Genomic DNA, 6,000 nt, shown 5'->3' with positions numbered 1-6,000 from the left:
TGTGCACTTCAAATACTTCTTTTGTGATAAAGTAACTGCCTATTACAGTTATATTTATAAAGATAAATTGCTGTTATCACATTTGAATACATCAAATGGCATGCCAGCGATCCAAATGGAAGAGAAACCTCATAAACTCAATCTTAATTACTTCATTAAACTCTTCATTTTGGTGTATATGTACTTATATAAAGATGGCTTTCAAGAATGTGGCCCATGTCAGCGGATATCTTTGGAATTGTTGTGACAACACTGGGAGAACGTTCGAAAAACCAATGGATAATAAAAGGATAATAGCTGCGCCTTTAAGAGTTAATTATTCAAATGGAAACATTTAAGGCATTCAAATCTTTCGATTTAATTGGCATCATTTTAAGAAATTCAATTTCACTTTGCATTTTCCCGTATTAGTGAAATACCAAAATCCCCATTCGCCGCCTTTGTACTTGTGCAAAATGGCGGGGAATGGAATGAAGGATGCGTGGGTGGTTGGGTTGGTTGGGTTGGATGCTCCGCCTCCGCAGGACTCTTTATACATTTCCCAGTCCTACCATTTTCGAGATACATCAAAAACTACATGCAAGAACAACAAGAACAACAAGAACAACGAGAACAACATGATTATCATGGAGTCGCAACAGAAATCAAGTGAATGTCCCTTGATGCTGAAGATATACTCAAAACTCATCGCAAAATGAAAAGTAAAAAATAAAATAAGGATACACATATATAGAGAGCGTAGTGGGGGGGTGCGGGGGGGTGGATGGGCAAGTTGTCGGATGGAAGAAGGTAGAAATGGAAAAAATGTCGCCCTGCTGTTTCCGGAAAAGTGCTCGGGGCGCACATATGTCAACTTTTTGTGCCGCTGCCTTTGCCTTTGCCTTTGCAATTCCGCATTCGCATCCGCATCCGCATCGGGATCCGCATCTTGCTGTGCTCTTCCATCCCGCTCGCACACGCACACTTTGTGACAAGTTTAGCGAGAACTTTTTTGACGGCACGCAGGACTCGGGCCGAAAACAGGACGAAAAAGGACGAAGGGCAATGCGGCGCACTTGAAGAGCGGCACAACTTGAAATTGGAAACTTTTGAATGTCCCTCTTATCAAAATCGTATAATTTGAATGTAATTTGCAACTGAAAAGGGGCGATAGCATGCGGCCTCTCCGCATTTCCGGCTCATGATCCCGTTCCCCTCATCTCCATCCTCATCCTCATCCTCCAGCGACTTCGTCCTTCGTCCTTGCTACTTGCTCCTTGGTCCCTGGTCCTTCGCAAAGGCTGACCATGCGTGAACGCAGGCGAGGAAGGACGAATAGCTGATGAATGGATGGATGGATGGATGGATGGTCGCCAGTTTGGGCTGCTCGCAGCACTGCGGTGAAGTCAATGAAACGACAGGTTGCTAAATCTTTAATGGCCACCGGGTGCGGAGACAAAAGCTTTTAAAAGCCCGATAAGCACCAGCCAAAAGGCAACGTTAAGGGGCTATTTATGGCGAAAACTTGAGTCCTTTATCAATTCTGGTTAACTGTCCGATTTGATCACAATATTCAATTAATGACAAATTTGACAATGTTTTGAGGCATTTGTGTGTTTGCTCGGAACTTTTTCATTAGATTAAATTAATTGTTGAACATGGAATTATATTTGAATTAACAATTATTAAAATGATTTTTTCAATCAATAAGATGGGGAGATATACGATGGGGTTATAGTTATGAGTTTATATTCATGAGTTGAGGTTAAACACACATGTTTACTTAACCTGCCTCACTTGATTACCCAATTGTATCCATTTATTTGATGCGACTTGCCTTTCCTCAGCTCTCCAACCCATTGGCGACCCATTTGAATGCTCGGATATGATTAGCCCACTCGGAATGCCAAGGCCAACAAAGGGCAGAGATAGAGGTGCGGATAAGACGCGCTGAGCGTGAAAAGCCTGACCCGGACAAAGCAGTGCATCCGCATCCGCATCCGCATAGGCATAGGCCTACGCCTCATCACCAGCATCATCATCATCATCATCCGCATCCGCTTAGCAGTGCCGGCGACCGCAATCCAACTAGCAGGATTAGCCCAGCCTTTTACCCCACCCCACCCCACCCGAGAACTTGCAAACCTTGCAAACCTTGCAAACCATCCAACACAACCCATTCCAAACCATGCAAACCTCATCCCCTGCGACTGCTCACCCCTCGAACAATTTGCCAACGCACCAGCACCAGCAAACAAATAGCGATGATGACAACAATTTAAAATCCATCAAGAGCACAAAAAGGCCTCATTAAGTCAAGAGGGTGACGACGGCGATGGGATGGGCGTGGAACCCACACCCACATCCATACCCACACCCGAATCCGAACCCGAATCCGAATCCGCATCTGAATCTGAGTCTGAATCCGAACCACTTCGCCAACGCCTCGGTGCGGCAGAATGGCAAAATGTAAGCATAAGACACAATAGTAATTATTGCCTAAATAATTTCAAATGAAGCTCAGCACACGGGCAGTTGAACCTCACCCTCATCCTCATCCTCATCGTCGTCCTTCTGCGTCCTCGTCTCGATGGGGTGGCAACTTGGCCAAAAAGGGGTGGCGGCACTCCCGGTGGTCCTGCACAAGTGCACTACACGTCCGATTTCAATTGGGACGTTTCCATCCACATCCACATCCTCATCCACATCGACATCTTTCCAATTCGCCTGTCAACACAGCCGACCTTCAAGCGCGCTGATCGAGATCTATAAAAGTCGATTAATAGGTATTTCCTTATAAGATCAGCATTACATTACGACCACATTGCATTACTTCATCGTTAGTGAATATCACTTGATCCCAAGGAAACTAGTAGAATTCCAAATGGTAGTATACTTATAGTGATAAGCTATGTCCGTCCATATAGCTTTGTCCGCTTGTGCGTCCGTTTCTATCTTTCCCAGTTTTAAGTTGATCTTTTACAGTCACTAAAGAGGTCGAAACAGATAAGACAATCTATAATATTCTATTTAGGAATATAAAGCCATCAAAAGCTGAACAAGATTCTAATTCGTATTAAATCAAACTTAAATAGAAAGAAAGAGAATAAGGAACTTAAACTGATACTAATGACGAAACTTTCATTGTCCGTTTGTTGTTTTTAAGCATTGCAAAGGTTTCCCTTCCAAGCTAGGATTTTGTATTTAGGAATTTAAGAAGTTGGTGTAGCTCCTGCTGATGAGTGCATAAGCAGACCCAAATCCGAGAATTCAAAGAGCATTTGCAATCGGAGAAGTCAAATCCCTAAATAGGCACTCCATTCGCCCTAATCCAAGTGCGCATATGCTCGATTTGGCGTTCAGGCGCCGACGCATTCGCATTCGCATTTCGAAAGGGTAGGGGAATTGGACTTGGATTTGGAATGGGAATCGGAATCGGAACGGGGATGGAGATGCACTAGAGCACTGGGACGGACCACCAGGAGCTGCCGGGAGTCGTCCTTTCAAGTGACTGCGATAGCCAACACCTCGGGGTGTCGCTCTAAAGCGCACATTTGTCGCTCCGAAGGGGAAGGAGCTGCGACTTGGGATATCCTGGAGGACAGGGCTTCCTGATGGACAACTGCGTGAATCAGGACCAGCGACTGGCATCTCCAATGCCTTGTCTCTGGGGGTGGTTCCTTCACTTCACTCCACTCCACTCCACTCCACATCACTCCACTCCACTTTGTCCGATTCCACCCGCCAATGCCATTGCCATTGCCATTGCCACTGCCACTGACTATCCAATTCATTCCATTCCAATCCCTCCCTGCGATTTCGACTTCTATTCCACTGCCGATGCCGCCTGCACTTGCCCTAATGTGTCGATGTCAATGTGCTGGTAATTCGAGTAGGCAAGGACACGTCCTGGGATGTGCCTCTTTAGCGTCGGATGGCAAACAATTGTGAAATTGTAACAACCATTCACTCAGCCAGCCGCGTTGTGTCGAGTTGAACTGAACTGAACTGAACTGAAGGACAACAAAGAGTCACTGCGATAACAGCCAAATGAAGATCAAATGAATTGTGGAATTATGCCACAAAAATTCGAAATCAATTTGCACATGTGTTCCTGCTTCCTGCCTCCTGCCAGCTCCTCCTCCTGCCCAGTTCCAGTTCCATGCCCATGCCCATGCCCATGCCCATGCCCATTCCTCTTTTTGTTGGCGCAACTTCTGCGACTGGCAAATTAAGTCAGTTTGGTTGGGCTATTTGTATACTTTGCACTTGGAGAAAATATGTTACAACTACGCTAAAAATTTTTCATTTTAATTTGTGTTAATTTCTTGAAGTATTGTTTGCTATTTATGAAATAATTAGCTAAGCAGCTGCATTCCAAAAAGAGTCGATTTAAAAAAGTTTTTCATATTTTACAACATAATATCTATCTAAATATCTTCATAACTGATGTGATACAAATGTATTTAATTTAAATGTCAATTTCCATTATTAATTATCTCTGTGGCTTGAGAACAAATTAAGGACAAAGTTTTAAGGTGCTGAAGCTTATATCAATGTTCCTGATGGTGATTATGCAATCGCTTTAAGGGAATCCTCCACAGGACTCTCCCTCCATTCGATGAATGCCCACTTGCCGGCGAAGAGCTTGTTTTGCTGGCATTGTTTGGCCACCAAGGATGAACGAGGCTCCCCCAGGATGCCCCAGGATGCAGTCGAGGCAGTCGTGGCAGTCGTGGCAGTCGAGGCAGCCGAAGTTGGAGGTCCTTCCGCAGCAGGTGTGGGTCCACCTGGTCCTTTGGGCGCTCTCCTCCTTGCTGTGAGTGGGTGCGTGCGTGGATGTCAGCGCAATGCCTTTGTTTGCCGGCATGCGGATGGCGTACACGTCCACATCCACACACAGATCCGCATCTGTATCCGCGACCCCTGACCCCCGCCAGCGGCCTTGCCCCCGGCCATTAGCCCTCCAGGACGGGCAGGATGGGCAGGACATCACCCAATTTGCTGCGACACGTGCCTCCACTTGGCCGTCCAGCAACAACAACAGCAACACCAGCAAACAACCAGCAACAGGAGCAGTCAAGGAGTCAAAAGAAGTCAAAAACCGTGTCACGTGTGCGGCTGTGTTCGCTAATTTCGTCACCTCCTCTTTTTTCCAGGAGCTTCCTAATTTCGCACGGAATGACAATGCTCGGCACTAACCACCTCGTCCACCTCATCCCCCTCATCCACCTCATCCACCTCAGCCCTCACCTTGTCCAAGGACTTGAAAAAGGAAAAAAAGGAGTGCCACGCCCACAACATGCGAATAAAGTTCGCATTCCCAATTTTCATTGGGATTGTTCGTTCGGTGGGAAGTGGGAAGTGTCTGTGTGATTTTTTCGGGTTCACGTGTATATGGGTCACGCTTTGAGTGGCAAAATCTATTAAACTTATTCAATGCAATCATTTCATTTGTTTCCGATTCCCCCTTTAAAAGCACGCGACCAAGATAACCGGATAAGCCAGATTATTTGAAGATGCCTTGGGGAACCAAAAGGACCACGAAGATACCTCACTTTGAGTAGCAAACTTATAGCAATAGGTTCCTTAAATGTTTGACTTTGAAGAGGTTTTTATATAAATAGCTTCATTTTTAGAAACTTTTAAGCATAAACTAATAAATATTAGAAACGAATATTTCAATACAGAGAAGTATTTCTCCATCGAACTAGGGACATCATATATTAGAATCAACTGAGATCTGAGCTGATTGGCAGCTGTCGCGTTTTAGAGACCGGAATTAGAGCATATTGTATATTGCATTGCCTAATTAACAGATACCTGGTTTTCGGGGGCGGTGGGCGTTCAGGGGGCGGGTCTGCTTCTAAGTGGGTCGCTTGTAGTGCGGCCCATTGTCCAAGGACACGTGTCATGTGGCAGCTGGAGCTGGAGCTGGAGCTAGTGGAGTAGTGGAGTAGAGATGTAGAGGAGTGGCGGATGGCTGCCACATCCGTGCAGCTGAATGGCCCTGTAATTGAA

This window comes from Drosophila santomea, chromosome X (assembly GCF_016746245.2).
Source record: "Drosophila santomea strain STO CAGO 1482 chromosome X, Prin_Dsan_1.1, whole genome shotgun sequence".
Lineage (NCBI taxonomy): Eukaryota > Metazoa > Arthropoda > Insecta > Diptera > Drosophilidae > Drosophila > Drosophila santomea.
The sequence above is the reverse complement of the archived record's forward strand: the minus strand, read 5'-3'. Positions refer to the sequence as shown.